General features: G+C 37.7%; 1 protein-coding gene across 3 annotated transcripts in view; it reads right to left on the reverse strand.

Moving 5' to 3' along the window:
* LOC145978601 (E3 ubiquitin-protein ligase RNF4-like) overlaps positions 1 to 16,452 on the reverse strand; it is a 33,712-nt gene extending 17,260 nt beyond the window's left edge. Inside the window, exon 1 of one of the 3 annotated variants that reach the window (XM_083111323.1) lies at positions 16,348 to 16,452. The gene's annotated coding sequence lies outside the window, so the exon portion shown is untranslated. The other 2 variants (XM_083111357.1, XM_083111341.1) reach the window with 2 other exon arrangements.
* Between the last annotated feature and the right edge of the window lie 334 nt (positions 16,453 to 16,786).

Genomic DNA, 16,786 nt, shown 5'->3' on the forward strand with positions numbered 1-16,786 from the left:
TCTATTTCCTTGGCTTCCTTCCATTTTCTCACTAGCATTCTCTTCTCCCTTCCTATCTGCTTAGCCTCATCCCACTCTATGTCATGTCCTGTTTCTCTCGTGTGTTTAAATATTGCATTTCTCTCTCTCTTAAGTCGTACATCATCCCTATGTTGTTTCAACCTGTCTTTCAGCCTGTTTTTCGTTTCTCCTATGTACACACTCTGACATTCTTTACATTTCACTTCGTAGATAATCCCTTCCTCTTCCTCTTCTCTGTTTTCTTTTTTCTTGTTAGCATTCCTCGCAATTCCTAAGATGCTTCTCCCTCCCTTCCTGTATGTTTTAACTCCCGCTTTCCTAAGCACTTTGCATATCTTTTCTGTGGTCTTCCCCATACTCCTTATTCCAAACCTTTTCTCCTCTTTTTCTTTCTCTTCCAATTCTCCCCTGCCCGTTTTCTTACTTCTTCTGTTTATGTCCAGTCTATCCTGCTTCTCATAGCCATTCTTTTCCAGCTGTTTCCATAGGCTATTTATTTTGCCTTCTTTTTCACATTCTTTCATGCATATTTTCTTGATTCTGTCCTCCATATTCTTTATAAAATTTCTTTTTGTCACCTCACTTACATCACTTCTTTTGTGGCAGAATACCCCTGCTGCACACTTCTTCTGATGCCAAGCGGTTTCAATTTCTTGTCCTCTTTTCCTTTTCATCAATATATCTAGATAGCTTATCTTGTCTTCTTCTTCTATTTCAAGTTCCAATAATATCCCTCTTTCTTCATCTTGAATTTCTTTGACAAAAATGTCAAGGAACCAAGAGGCAGCTTGACATTTTTGTCAAAGAAATTCAAGATGAAGAAAGAGGGATATTATTGGAACTTGAAATAGAAGAAGAAGACAAGATAAGCTATCTAGATATATTGATGAAAAGGAAAAGAGGACAAGAAATTGAAACCGCTTGGCATCAGAAGAAGTGTGCAGCAGGGGTATTCTGCCACAAAAGAAGTGATGTAAGTGAGGTGACAAAAAGAAATTTTATAAAGAATATGGAGGACAGAATCAAGAAAATATGCATGAAAGAATGTGAAAAAGAAGGCAAAATAAATAGCCTATGGAAACAGCTGGAAAAGAATGGCTATGAGAAGCAGGATAGACTGGACATAAACAGAAGAAGTAAGAAAACGGGCAGGGGAGAATTGGAAGAGAAAGAAAAAGAGGAGAAAAGGTTTGGAATAAGGAGTATGGGGAAGACCACAGAAAAGATATGCAAAGTGCTTAGGAAAGCGGGAGTTAAAACATACAGGAAGGGAGGGAGAAGCATCTTAGGAATTGCGAGGAATGCTAACAAGAAAAAAGAAAACAGAGAAGAGGAAGAGGAAGGGATTATCTACGAAGTGAAATGTAAAGAATGTCAGAGTGTGTACATAGGAGAAACGAAAAACAGGCTGAAAGACAGGTTGAAACAACATAGGGATGATGTACGACTTAAGAGAGAGAGAAATGCAATATTTAAACACACGAGAGAAACAGGACATGACATAGAGTGGGATGAGGCTAAGCAGATAGGAAGGGAGAAGAGAATGCTAGTGAGAAAATGGAAGGAAGCCAAGGAAATAGAGAAGAAAGGTGAAGAAGACACAATGAACTGGAATGGGGGACTGAAGTTAAACAAAGAATGGAAGAAGATGTTGGAAAGAGTGGAAAGGACAAGAGAGAAAGAGGAAAGGAGAAGGAAGAAAAATGAAGGGAAAAGAGTGTGAGATTAAAAGCCCAACCACATTCTATATGGAAGTAATTGTGTTTAGCCTTTTAGGTGAAAGTGAAGTTGGCAAAGTGAAAGTCATCTGCTAGAAAGTTCCAAACAACTTTCTAAATAGTCTGGAGGGAGTAATGTTTGTGTATATATAATGGTCTTTTGTGGTATCTGGTTACTTTTGTACTTGATACAGAGTCTGAAGAAGACCTTGCTAGAAGGTTGAAACGTTACGTTAGTTTATGTTTTTTTATAAAATAAATTACTGCCTTGGTCAGCATATTTTAGTTTTTCATGAAGTTGAAAGTAGTGTGTGCGTGTTTGTGGTATATACATCAACACGTGTGTAATCTAGAGAGTCCCATGTCAGTCACTGTCAGTCTAAATCATGTTTTCTGATTCTGTCTAGTCCGGTGCTTCAAGATTATAGACTTTACTTAATATTGCGAATTTGCAACACTGCACAACACAGAGTGACGGACAAGTAGCGGGAATTTCGTTAATTTGAATGACTGAATGTCACCATAGGTGCTTTACTAAAGAATGATTATGAATTCATAAGCAAGGATAAGGCTAGTAAATGCTTTGAACAGCATACAATGCTGTATTACTCTAGTTTCAAGACGGCATTGAATGGACTATCTATCAGGGTGCAAAAGGTCTGCGGAGGGACTACTGCCAGAATCCACCAATAGGGCTGCACTGGCTTTCTCTAGAACACGTGCTTTTGTTTACATCCACTTCGTAGTGGAAAAAAATGGACAATAAGTATGGGATGTAGTTTAACCTTACAATGTCAGAAATTAGGTGACATATGTTACCTCATATTGACCAATACGAGTTGAATCTAAAAGTTGAGATTTTTACTGTGAGTTAGATTCATGCAGGGCTTCCTTTGTGCCAAATTTCAGAAATTTTCAAGAGGTCCCATCTGAGATATGTAACCCCGAAAACTGTCAAAATTAAATGAACGGCCATGTTTTGAGCCCATGCTGTAAAAAAAAGTTGCATTTCTAAGCACTGATATTTTATTTACGGCCACCCTGCAGGCAGGTCTACACATGAAGAAAAGATCAAGCCTTAGACTAAACCCCTTCATGAAAAAAATCGGGCTTAAAAATCCAATTTTTTAACTATTGTTACCCCAATTTCCACCATAATTTTCGTACTTACGATGCAATTTTAAGCAAAACACACTTGAATATCATAGACAGTATACTTCATTAGCTACAAAATGAATTTTGTTTCATGTCTCCAGCTCTAATGGCTTTTGAGATATTAAGGTTTCTGAAAAGTGCTACATGTTGGAAAAATGGCTGCCCCACGAGAACTAAAGACAATTTTTTTTTTGAACATTGGTTTTGTTATCTAGAAACATGTACAAACGTATGTACTAAAAATGATTTTTTTAAAAATGGTCATGCAACCACCATTGGATCGTTTGGCATGGAATGACCCAGATATTGATATGTGGATGGGTGAGCCCCGGAGCCACTTTATGCGGGGACAAGGCTGGAAAAATTTCAACCTTATATCACCCACTCCGGGAATCGAACCCGGCTCTCGATCATGGTTGTCAGGTGCTCTACCGACTAGTAGCATAGAAAGCATTTAGGATTATTAGGTACTACTATACTATGGGGCTGACACCTATAAATCATATACATATTTCGCACATTTTTACATTGCTAACTTACTATTTTGGAATGCGGAACATTTTCTACGGTGAAATAATGCATTTCTAAATAAGATAATGTCTGTTTCTTAGATTGTAACACACATTATGGCGACAGTGTACTGGTGTTTTGTCCATTCATGCAGTGATTGTTCACCGGAAAATACCAACTTTCGTGCCCAGATTTGAAATTATGCTAATACCTCGCAAAACATTGGCGTTAGCCTCACAAACCATTGACGTTAGCCCCACAAACCATTGACGTTAGCCCCAAAAACCATTTTCTATAACGTTAGGTTAGGCAAACATAGTTAAAAAAAATAATTAAAAATTAAAAATACTAGACACGTCATGTTCTAGTGAAAACATGGCAAGTTTGAAACACTGACTACTGGGTTACATCATCTAACACACGGAACACTGTGCTTTCGTGCAACATGTATTCGCATTAAAATGGATCAAAACTACATTCACGAACTTCCACAACGCTACAGAAAATAATTTCCGTAAGTACTTTCTCCCGTAAATTTGAAGAAATCTGTCACCCCTATATTATACGGTTACCGGATTATTATTAGGAAGTGAAAAACCTGTGTCAAGGAAATACACAGTAAGCAATTACTAAAACTCCACAGTATGTGTTAACTTGATGTGCAGACGTGAATCGAAATTGAAACATGTAAAAAGAGCATTTGTAGCTTGATGAAATTACAATATAAGAAAAGGAACTTGGGCCTGGCAAGATATAGTATTATTATATTTTTCTTTATTGGTATGAATTTGCCAAGCGAAGAAATTTGTTACTACAAATCAAATAATCCAACTTCACAATATTAGGGCCTATTTTGAAGACTAGTGAAAAATGAGTCATTGGTTAAGTAAGTGGACGGAGGGAGAAAAAGAAGTTTAAACTCATTGTTGCATCACTTAACATGCTAAGTCGCCAGGAGTGACACATTCAATTCCCAGTCTGGGCATAGGTATTCTTTGCGAATGATCCCTCAGGCCCAAGTTCCTTTTGTTTTATTGGGATTTCATCATGCTACGAATGCAATTTTAACATGGTTCGATTTTCATTTACTTCTGTTAACACATACTGCGGAGTTTTAGCGATTACTTAAGATTTTGTTCAACTACGCTTTCGTAATTAGGTTAGGCAGGCCAGGTTTGGTTCTCTCAGCATTAAAATAAAGTAACTAAATGCATTCTACTAAGGTTCCAATTTACTTCTACATTAATTCCCACCAGTCTACGATACTTACAGTCACTTGTCAATAGAAAATACATTGTCCATGGGAAGTCTGCATGCTTGCGTAAAGTAATTTTTAAGTTCTTTTCTTGATAATTATGCGATATCGCCCGAACACCTCACTCTCGTTTATTTCGTTATTTTAGCATTGATACTTACCTATTGTGCATTGCGGAAGATTCTTTAAGGTGAAGTTATGTCTTTTTCCATAAAATAGTGTCAACTTTTCATATTACGAGTCATTATTTGTCTTCCATGTTCCGCTTGGGTAGCAGACAATATGGCGTGCACTCGTCATGGATCATAGCGCGTCGTGCTTGTGTTTTGTCAATTAGGAGTGGGTATGCAGTGTTTCAATCTTCTTCACCGAAAAATACCTACTTTCGTGTTCATTATGTCATCACAAACCATTGACAGATAGCCCCACGAACCATTGACGGATAGCCCCAAAAACCATTCACGATAGCCCCACGGACCATTTCCAGCAAGGTTAGGTTAGGTAAGCATAGAAAAAAATGTTCATAAAAAATGCAAGTTTGGAAACACTGGCGAGACCGCATGACTTTCGACGCTCGCGCCATCGGCAGGTACATAATAGAAACAATGGCATAATGTTGTTGCTTTACAGAAAATGCAAGTTCCTTACATAAAAAGTGATTATTTCTTGTTCTGCAGCATTCTATGGTGAAGTTTTCAGTTTCCGCGACAGATAATTGAATTGAATTGAATTGAATTGAAAAGTCTTTTTATTTGCTACAGAGCAAGATTCAGCCTTGGGCTGCTCTACCACCTAACTCTGGTGAATAAAAGTTAGAATACATACATTTATAATACTGAATAATACTGAAATCAAATAACATAACATGAATGAATACGACATAAATGAAAAATAATAAAATTATAAGAGGATACAATGACAGATACATTCACACACACACACACACACACACACACACACACACACACACGTGTACATACGCAATTTCCAGATCGATACTAAAATAGCATGCACACAGGTTGAAATATTCGTTGTGTCAGATAAGTGTTTGCAAATACATGGTTTTACATTACTTGATTCCTGTTGCTCAGCCGTACGAGCTAATGCTCAATTGTTGTCTTTGCAATAAAAATAATATGACTTGTTCTTTGAAGTTATTTGGTGTTGTTGCAAAAGAAACGTAATCGGGAAGAGCATTCCAAAACTTTGCAGACCAGAGGGAGAAGGAGCCATCGAAACTGACAGCAGAGTGGCGGGGAATGTCTATTTTTCGCCGACCTCTAGTATTGTATGGATGTATGGAATTTTTAAATGTCAGTTTCTCGTGGAGATAGATAGGTGTTTGCAATTTTAATACCTTATATATTGTAGAACACTGATGCAGGAGGCGTCGCCTAGACATGTTAAGGATTTTGTATGTATTGAGCAAGGGTAGGATGTGCTGATTTCTCCTGATCGAGAGAACGTAACGAATGCAAGAATTCTGTATTTTTTGTATTCTGTTCGATATTTTACGTTGTAAATTCGTGCCGTACACCACATCACAGTAATCGAAAATAGGATATATTAGAGTTTCGATGAGATATAATTTAGTTTCTCTAGTGAAAAAGTCTCTCCTCCTGTAGAGTGATCTCATTATTGTTAGTGCTTTTGTGCATTGCGCTGAGATATGCGCTGACCAGGAAAATTTGGGATCAAAAGTAAGGCCCAGATTTTTAACGGTTGGTGCATAAATTATGTTTTGGTTTTTAATTTTGATGTTAATTGTATCATAATATACTTTTTCAAGATAATAGTTAGAGCCTAAAATTGTGTATACGCATTTATTCTGGTTAATTGCGAGCCCATTTGCAGTGAGCCACTTGTTAAGGGTATGTAGATCATTGTTTAGATTATCTATCTTGTTTAACAAATCCGATGGTGATGACGATATCATCAACTGCGTATCATCCGCGTAACAATGTATATTACAATGGCTGATGGTCTTTGATATATCAGCGACGTATAAGGTGTATAAAAGGGGGGGCCAGAATGGAACCTTGCGGGACTCCTCCGTTTAATGTTATCGGCGATGATCCGGTGTCGGCAGGGTAAAAAACCCTTTGTCTTCTTTCGTGTAGATATGATTGGAACCAGTTTATTACAGGCTTCGAAAAACTGTAGTATTTCATTTTTGCTAGGAGAAGGTTATGATTGACAAGATCGAAAGCTTTAGAAAGGTCTAATAATACTAGTATAGTTAGTTTATCGTTAATCGAACGTAAAATATTGTCCGTGACAGATAATAATGCCGTGGTTGTACTATGAGAAGTACGGAAACCTGATTGAGAATCAGGTAAGATTTTATATTTTGCAATGTACTCTTTTAATTGTATAGATACTATCTTTTCTGTGACTTTTGAAAATATTGATAGAATGCTGATTGGTCTTAAATCGCTTAGAGAGGTTAACGTCTGCTTTTTGGGGAGCGGAATAACTCGAGCTTCTTTCCATGCATTTGGAAATTGGCTGGTTTTCAGAGAAAAATTTATGGTATGCGTGAGTGCCGTAAGTATGAAGGGAAGGGCCAGTTTAAGCATTTTGCACGTAATGTTGTCCACTCCTGCAGCATTTGATCGAATGCTGTACACTGCCTTTTCAACCTCAGAATCTTGAACCTGGCGAAAGGATAATTCTTTTGCATCGTTTTGAAAGCAGTTCTCTAAGAAATACTTGCACTCCTTTGCAATAATGGTGTTGTCTCGAGGAACACTGTCGTAGACATTTGCAAAATGTTTATTAATTTCAGAGGGACTGCTCAGGTGAGGCGGAAGTTCTCTCGCGTTCCGTTTGCTACCGATACCAATTGTTTTCAGGCTATTCCAAATGTTCTTTGAATTTCTCTTATTGTTATTTACAATAAAAGAAAAATAAGCTTTTTCTCTTGCCTCATAACAGAGGTGGTAAAATTTCTTAATCTTTTATACTCGTCCCAATGTAAAATTAATTTCGCTTGTATTTACGCAGCGTACCATCCCTCAGTTTCATGAGCAGCTTAAGATTATCTGTTAGCCACGGCGCTGGCTCTTTCGTCACCCTAACCGTTCGTAATGGGGCGTGAACGTTAAACAGGTCGACGAGATTTTTCTCAAGAAATTCTATTTTAGAATCGATGTTTCCAAGTTTAAACGTTTCGTTCCAATTAATGTTTACAGCATCTAGACAAAAATTTTCATATCCAAATTTCTTAAAATCTCGGTACGTAACGTATTTGGCTTTATCCCTGGGTTTTGCGCAATGCAGTGACACGCTCGTCAAGCAGTGGTCTGATGTTCCGATTGGACTCGCGATTTCGAAAGAAGATACAATGTTGGGGTTGTCAACAATTATTAAATCTAACAATGTTTCGGAAGATTCTGTTATTCTAGTGGGTTTATCAATCAATTGTGTTAAACTATACGATTTTATAATATCTTTAAGAAACAGGGTCTCCGCTTTTTGTGTGCTGAGCATGTCGCAATTAAAATCGCCTAGCATAAGGAAAGCGTCTACACTGGCATAGTTATCTGAAATAATTTCTTCTATGATGGCGAGATTTGTATAGGGTACATTTGGTGGACGGTAAAACGCGCAAATGCCAACTTTTAAGTCACTTACACTAACTATCATGCTAATATATTCAATATCATTGGCTTCGGATGGTCGGAAGTCTACGAATTTTACTGCCAGCGCTGAGCGGATAAATATGGCAATGCCCCCGCCTTCTTTCTTGTTTCTGTCGTTACGGAAAACCGAGTAACCGGGGATGTTGATTTCGTTCGTCCCGTCTGCGCTACAGAGCCAAGGATTAAAGAACGAATGTTTGCGTGTGCTATGCTGAGGTCGGATAAATTTGGCAACCTCTGCTTCCGAACCAGGGTGTCGTGGGTCTTTGACCGAGTAACGGGGGTTGAGACTGTTTGATGGTCAGGCGGGTAGGGGTCGCTCTCGCTCATGACGTTTTCACCCATTCTTGAAAGAAAAAGGCGCTACTGTTTCTCCTTCCCTCCCCTCTCTCTGCGGCCGATCGGAATATGTAGCTGTGGGGACATTCTTTTATCGAAAAAGCGAACGATATATCAAGGCAAGCACTTACCTGACTTACACGAAAATTTCTAAGACACACATCCAGGTTATTTCTTCTCTTCATCGGGTGGAAACAAGTACACAAACAACGACACACACATTTACACACACTATTGCTTGAGACGAAGACACAAACACATAATATTTTAATGGCACAATAGAATTAAACATATTTAGATTATAAGTTTTCATGGCTCTTGTAGAATAATACACTTCCTACGAGCGACTTGCTGCTATCCCAGAGTTTTTTCTTGTTTTTTTTTTCTTTTTTCGCGTATTACGGCTAGATTGTTTTACAGGTTTGATAGTTGTCTACATGATGTGACATAGTGTTTCGTGTTACCTTTCCTGATCACTATTTTCCCATCTTCCGTGTACACCTGTTTGAGACCGAACTTCTCGATGGCCTTCCTGAGAAGCTGCAGCCGTGCATTGCAGAGATCTTCTCTTATGGAGATTCCAGAGTTTTTTAGTTTTCTTTTGTTCCTGAAAACTAGCGACCTTGCCCTGTAATTAGTAAATTTCACGATGATGCCTCTGTGCGACCCGGGAGACTTCGGACCTACCCTGTGGGTGCGGCACAAATCACCGTTGCTTACATGAACCCCTAAATGCTCCTCAAAAAGAGACAGGGCGATGTTGTCGGTACTTTCACCCTCGGTCTCTGGAATTCCGAAGATACGTATGCTATTTCTTCTTTGGTATTGTACCTTCAAGATCTTCGACAATGCTACAGAAACTGATTTCAGTAATTAATTTCTCCTGCTAATTTAAAGAAATCCGTTAGGGCGATATCGCATATTTACAGTTTTCTTCAACATAAATAACTTTTTTTAAAAATTCAAACAGTGCTCATTACTTTAAGGAAGGTTCAGATTTCGTGTGACAATGATTGGCAAAATTATATGATAATTAGTCTTCCTGCTAGGACAATTTGAAAAAATCATAAAACAATCAAAATCGTTACCCCCCTTTCATCCTTATCTTCACGATTAGCCAGAAGTGGCAGAAAAGCTAAGTAAAACAAACCAAATCCATCAATCAAATATTCTTGCACCCAAGTCTCGAGACTTCTATATTTCAGTTAACACAATTTTGCTTCATTATATAGATTAAGTTCGTAGAATGTTACAGTGGAATTAAGTGTGTTTCAAATCTGTATATTGATTTTATTTTGTTTACTTGAAATGGTTGCTAGTTTGTTATAATCAAGTTGATTCAATTTGCATTCACAGTAGCAAAACCACAAACAGATACAGGGTCATTCCATGCCAAACCATCCAATGGTGGTTGCACGACCATTTTAGAAAAATTTCATTTTTAGTACATACGTTTGTACATGTTTCTAGATATCAAAACCAATGTTCAAAAAAAAAAATTTTCTTCAGTTCTCCTGGGGCAGCCATTTTTCCAACATGGTGCATGGCTTTTTTTGTTCATGTAGCAGTATACAGAAACCTTAATATCTCAAAAACCATTAGAGCTGGAGACATGAAACAAAATTCATTTTGTAACTAATGAAGTATACTTCCTATGATATTCAGGTATGTTTTGCTTGAAATTGCATCGTAAGTATGAAAATTATGGTGGAAATTGGGGTAAAAATAGTTGAAAAAAATGGATTTTTAAGCCCGATTTTTTTTAATGAAGGGGTTTAGTCAAAGGCTTGATTTTTTATTCATGTGTAGACCTACCTGCAGGGTGTCTGTAAATAAAATATCAGTGCTTAGAAATGCAACCCTTTCTTACAGCATGGGCTCAAACATGGCCGTTCATTGAATTTCTCAGATGGGTCCCCTTTAAAAATTCTGAAATTTGGTACATAGGAAGCCCTTCATGAACGTAACTCACAGTAAAAATCTCAACTTTTAGATTCAACTCGTATTGGTCAATATGAGGTAACGTATGTCACCTAATTTCTGACGTTGCAAAGTAAGGTTAAAATATATCCCATACTTAAAATAATGAAGTCTTTTCTTTTTCTTTTTTAAATTTGGGATAAATAAAGCCTCAGAAAATATAGTAACATAAGGTTTTAATACTTGACTTACCATAAATTGAAATTACAAGGTATGACAATTGAAAATCTGCAAAATTTCATTGCAAAAGTTTTGGTTTATTAGGTACCCATGACCAGTTGGTGTTGTCAGCTCCAGTTTCCTATTCATTCTCTTTGTTAAATCAGGCAGGATTCTTTGTTCTTTCACCAAGTTCCTAAGTAAATTATCAGAAATCTTCAGTTCATCACATATTTTTTCTTGACCAAGTGGTAGCAATCAAACTGATGATTCTGACCTTTTCAACATTAGTTTTTTGCTCATTTACATTTTTCTTCTTATAATTTCAATTATATGATTGTACTGGCCCCGCAAAGGATTGTCACACTTGCTTTCTTTTTCTTCAGTTTTAATACTTAGTGAAAAGCAACTTTCCAGTTTGCTTTGCACTCCTTGTAGGATGTGAATAGTTTTTGGAACAAGATCACTGTTTTTCTGCAATCAGCCTCCTCAGTTTTGAAACAGGAGATGCATAAAAAACAGAACAGACTTCGAGCATTTCCTTTAGTTTTCCTTGGCTTGGCACAAAGACATGATTTCAATTCTGGCATTTAAGTGAGTCACTTTCTCCACATATGAAACTTTTACTCCAACATATCAGGTATATTGATTTAACTGGTAGAAGGCTTTCTTGACACTTTATTACCTTACCTTACTTAACCTTTTCTTTAAGTGGCACTTCTGAAGATCACAACATATTTTACCATATAAAAAGCTATATTTAATGGTATTTGCATATTGTCTCTAAGTCATACGCCTGTAGTCTTGATCTAAGAAGTGTTAACATTTTCACTGACTTTGTTAAGATTAGTTAGGCCTTTGGGAACCTTACCAAAAGGGTATTTATGACAGTCCTCTCCATTTAAAAATATTACAGAACACTCCATTTCCGGTCACAGATAACGAACATTCACAAGTCACTACTCTCGGCACATTAGGCAAAGGAAGAATGACAGCAGAGATTCTACATGCACAGAGCAATTCCAGGCTTGCCTCACATCCTATGAAAACATGTCTCTGAATCTTCAGCTGTGCATGACTCACATCTATTTCAACAAATGTCTTTCCTTCGAAGAAAAAAGTGGAAAATAAAGAAAACAAAAGATAATATATTCTACCAGCTTTGACACTCCAAAATAAATAGCCTACTTTCAGTGGAGTGCACAAGGAGGGGTTTGTGGGGGTCATAACCCAATACCTTTGGCCTAGTATTCCATAAACAATTACGTCAAAGGCAGGATAATGTGGCAAAATCAGGGCTGTATACTAAAAAAGTATATGTAAATTGGTTGATTTGACATGGAATGAACCAACAGCTGATCGTCATGACACTAGTCTTCCAGAACATTTTAATGTAAAGGGTTTGAAGGCTGTAAAGAAATCTTCTAGAATTTCATTCATAACAGTTGGGAAGCCTGCTCATGCCCAATAAATGTTTCTCCATAGATAACACACGAAATTTTTGTAAAACAGAGGAGAAAAAACAGTGCAACATTTTGAATACTTTGAATAGGACCATTTACCCCAGGCGCGGTTGGCTGTATAGCGCAAATGTGCACTGAACCCCCAGTAATATACAAGATAAACAATAACTGAGATGTTCATAAGCTTAGAGTGCCAAATTCTCGTAGTGAGAAGGAGAAACCGCAGGCCAGAGCCACTCAGCTCTCCTCTGGTTCAGTTTCGTGCAAAGTCTCCGCTGAACCTCCGCAAGGCAACCCCTACCATGCTAAAAGCATAGGACGGCTAGCACAAGCTCGATGCGTACATATGGCGAAAAGAGATGCAGTCTGATACTCTAGGAAGGTCGTCTCGTCAAAACGGACATGCGCAGTTCGTAGGATCACCAGCGAGCTGGAGTGAACCACGATCTTCTCTCTTCCAGTGTTGCCCTGTGTGTTTCAATTTGAATTCATTTGGCATTCTCTTTGTATTATTTATATTTTACAAGACTTATTAGATTAATGAAGAAGGTGTAATATATATGCAGAGGTGACCCCAAACGAAAGCTAGAAGTAAAGATGATGGGACAACTAAGATAAATATGATAGAAAACAACTTGCCTACACATTCACAGTTTTCTTCTTTAAGATGGAAACACTTCAGGTAGGAGGAGCCGAAAAGTCAAAAATAGCGCGAGGACAAGGGGTTGCTTATCGGACAAGACTTAAGGAACCTTTTGGTCTTCTTATGTCAGACTATATGCTTTCGTTGACATGTTAGGCTTTTTAGGTTTAGTTGTCTTAGAATATATACACTGCAATTTTCGGGGCTTTACCGTGCTTGATCAAAAATGTAGTATTTACTATTTATTCAAGAACCTAACATTTCGCACTTATGTCAGAAGACGACCAAAAAGTTGTTTGGGTTTTGTGCGATCAGTTATACTCTAGCGTGAGAGGATGTTCGAGGGGACGCGCACATTTGACTTTGTTACGTGTCATTGTCTCCATACTTGTTAGTTTGTTTTGAAGTGCGTGGCTGGTGACTGAAATATATTTGGCATGGTGATACGTTGAGTGGAGTGAGGTGGATTGTGTATTGGAAGGAGTGTAGTTGTTGCTGTGTGAGAAGTTAACATATTGCATAGAATATAATCGAATCGCCTTGATTTAGCGATATAGTTTTGAATAGTTATATACGAATTATCTTGTAATCAAGGGGTCTTGGGTTCGATTACTGAAACATACTTATTTTAGCAGGCAGAGATTTGTATTTTTAACTGTAAGTTCAGGATCCAGTTCCAATAATATAGTCTATTTGAGAGTGGTGGGACCAAAAAAGAGTTGGCAAGAGTGGAAGAGGCAAAATTGAGGCGAGAATATTTTCTGAATTCTGAGATACCCCTAAATACAATACCATACAAAATCTTAAATTAAAATGATCGCCCCCTACACACACACTCCTTGGAGCTGTCACTGTTATCTGAACATAAAGCAAATTAACTTTGTCAGTAATCTACCGGCCAAAATTTGATAATTTTCCCAGTACTATCTCTACGAACCAAAGCGTGTAGTGTCTCAAAAGGTTTAGATAAGTCCACTTTGCATAATTTTGGTGAACCCCAGGAAAATAATGCACGAGCCGCACCTGATTTACCCACTTGAGAATTACGTAGAATTTTATTTTAATCGACAGATTTCAATGTTTTATATAATGTAAAAGTGGTTCCAGCGTTAGGAAAGCACACATAACGGAGATATTTGGGTACTTTAGTATTATACAGGCTACCTCATTTGTCTATGTTAAATTATATTTCCCTCGCACACATGAGTCACCTAACCAAACCCGTTTCTTTTGCTTCCCCAGAAAACAGATGGTCTGAAATGAGGTAGTCAGTATAATAATAAAGTACCGATATTTGATACCAAAGAATAGCCACGTAAGTTAAAACCCACAATTTCGAAGTATTTTCGCCGCTCTTTGTTAGTAAAAACTGTTTCTATGTATACTAAAATAGCGAAAGAACATGCCTAAAATAACGCGGTTTTGTAAATGTGTAACAGTTCTAGAACGTAAATAAACGTGAGTTACTGTCCATTATTTCTGATTACGAACTTGCGACAACATGATGTGCACAGGATCAGTGGCATGCTCAATGTGAGGTTGATGGGGGTTATAACCCCCCCCTTTCACCCAGTGTCTCTAAGGCTATTTATGAATGGTTCGTGGGGTTATTTATGAATGGTTCGTGGGGTTATTTATGAATGGTTCGTGGGGCTATTTATGAATGGTTTGTGGGGTTATCCGTGAATGGTTCGTGGGGCTATTTATGAATGCTTTGTGGGGCTATCTGTGCATGGTTCGTAGGGTTTACGAACCCGAAAAAATTTCTAATTTTTAAAAACAAATTTAACTATGTTTGCCTAACATAACAGAACCTAACCTAACCTTGCCGTGAATGGTTCGTGGGGTTTTCGAACCTGGAAAAAATACAAAATCAGTAACACGAAAGTAGGTATTTTTCTATGAAGGAGGTTGCAACACTGCATAACCACTGATCATGGACTACGCTAGTCAAGATTTCTCCGCCATATTGCAAAAGCGAACAAAATAAAAATACTCGATATTTCGAAAATTGAGATTATCTGCGTGCAAAAAACGAAACCCGAACTTGAAGAATCGGTAACATTATCGTATGAGGGAAACGGATTCCTTCAAATTTTCTTCAAATTTACAGGAGAAAGTACTTACGGAAATCATTTTCTTCAGCGTTGTGGAAGTTCCTGAATATAGATTTGATCCATTTTAATGTGAATGCATGTTGTTTTCTGCGAAAATCTCTGTCCGACACGCTGTTCCTGCTCCCGCCATTTGCTTTCTGCATGAGAGTGCAATGTTCCGTGTGTTAAGATGATACAACCCCGTAGCCAGTGTTTGAGCCTCGCCGTGTTTTCACTAGAACCACGTGTCGAGTATTTTTTTTTTAACTACGCTTGCCTAACCTAACTTAACCTAACCTAACCTTACGGAAAATGGTTTTTGGGGCCAACGTGAATGGTTTTTTTGGCTAACGTGAATGGTTTTTGGGGCTAACGTGAATGGTTTGTGGGGCTAACGTCAATGGTTTGTGAAGCTAACGTCAATGGTTTGCAACGTATTAGCATAATTTCAAATCCGGGCACGAAAGTAGATATTTTCCGGTGAACGAGGTTGCAACACTGCATAAATCGACAAAACACTCTCAGAACGCCCCCTAAACCAGTATGCTATCACGGCCATAATGTGTTACAGATTCGAAACAACAAGTAACAGTAAGTACTCGTAAATAGAAGAAATAAACATTATCTTAGTTAGAAATTCATTATTTCACCTTAAGAAATGTTCCGCATTCGAAAATAACACGTTAGCAATGTAAAGAAGTCCGAAATATATGATTCTTAGGTGTTTCCCTCATACGATAATAGTACCGAAGAATCCTTAGGAATGCAGAATACGTAAGTATCAATGTGAAAAATAGGAAAATAAGGGAATTAGAGACGTTTGGTGGTTACTGAAATTTTAATCAACAAAAACTTCCTCTAGGGGGTACAGATGGACAAGGGTACCCTCTCAATCACAAACTAGCTATCAAAATGTATGTCAAAGCAGCATTCTTTGATAGACAACAAAGGAACATGCTCTCAAAAATTACGTCAAAGGAGCACTTCTTTGATGGACAACAAAGGGACACGCTCTCAAAAATTACGTCAAAGCAGTACTTCTGTGATGGACAACAAAGGAACACAGTATATGTTCACTGTGTGGAATTTCTACCTAAAACATACTAAACTATTATGAAATATCAGCAGAAATTCGAGTGACAAAGCACAAGTTAATAGTCTTGCTAGCGGACAACACAAATATGTAGGTATATTGTAACAATTTCCCTTGCAATATTAAAAAGAAAACCTGTCCCACGTCGTTAAGCAATACAGAGAATTTCTTCACGCGCGTCTTACTAAATATTAACACACGTATGATCTAAAACAAATAAAGTAAAAATAATAGACACACTTCTTACAGTTCTAAAGTTACCATCACTTACCAGCGAAGTTAGTAGATGATTTCTTTTGAACTGACACTGCACAGACAATTGAATATCTTCAAGAGGAGATTTAACTCATCGCACGTAAATCAAACACCTTCTCAGTCGAGCGCCTTATTCCATCTTCTAACGCAAGCGAGGAATGCTTTCGTGGTTAGGTTAGGTTTAAATCTCTCAGCATAGATACACAACATTTAGCTTAACAACGAAAACATTTTACTTTATGTCAAAAAAGACGATATATGGCACTTGACGGAGAAGGTGCTTGGCTTACGTGCGATACTGATCTACAGATACGTGTTGGTATCTGGGGCGAGTCTGTGATGAATGAAACCGAACAGGTCTGCTACTGTTACTAACGAGCAATTCCACATTCTAATTTTTTCCTGTAAGGGAAAATACCAAAATAGCTCCAAGGGTATTATTTTTTCGAACAGCA

The sequence above is a fragment of the Lepisma saccharinum genome, chromosome 1 (genome assembly GCF_977018435.1).
Source record: "Lepisma saccharinum chromosome 1, izLepSacc3.1, whole genome shotgun sequence".
Classification (NCBI taxonomy): domain Eukaryota; kingdom Metazoa; phylum Arthropoda; class Insecta; order Zygentoma; family Lepismatidae; genus Lepisma; species Lepisma saccharinum.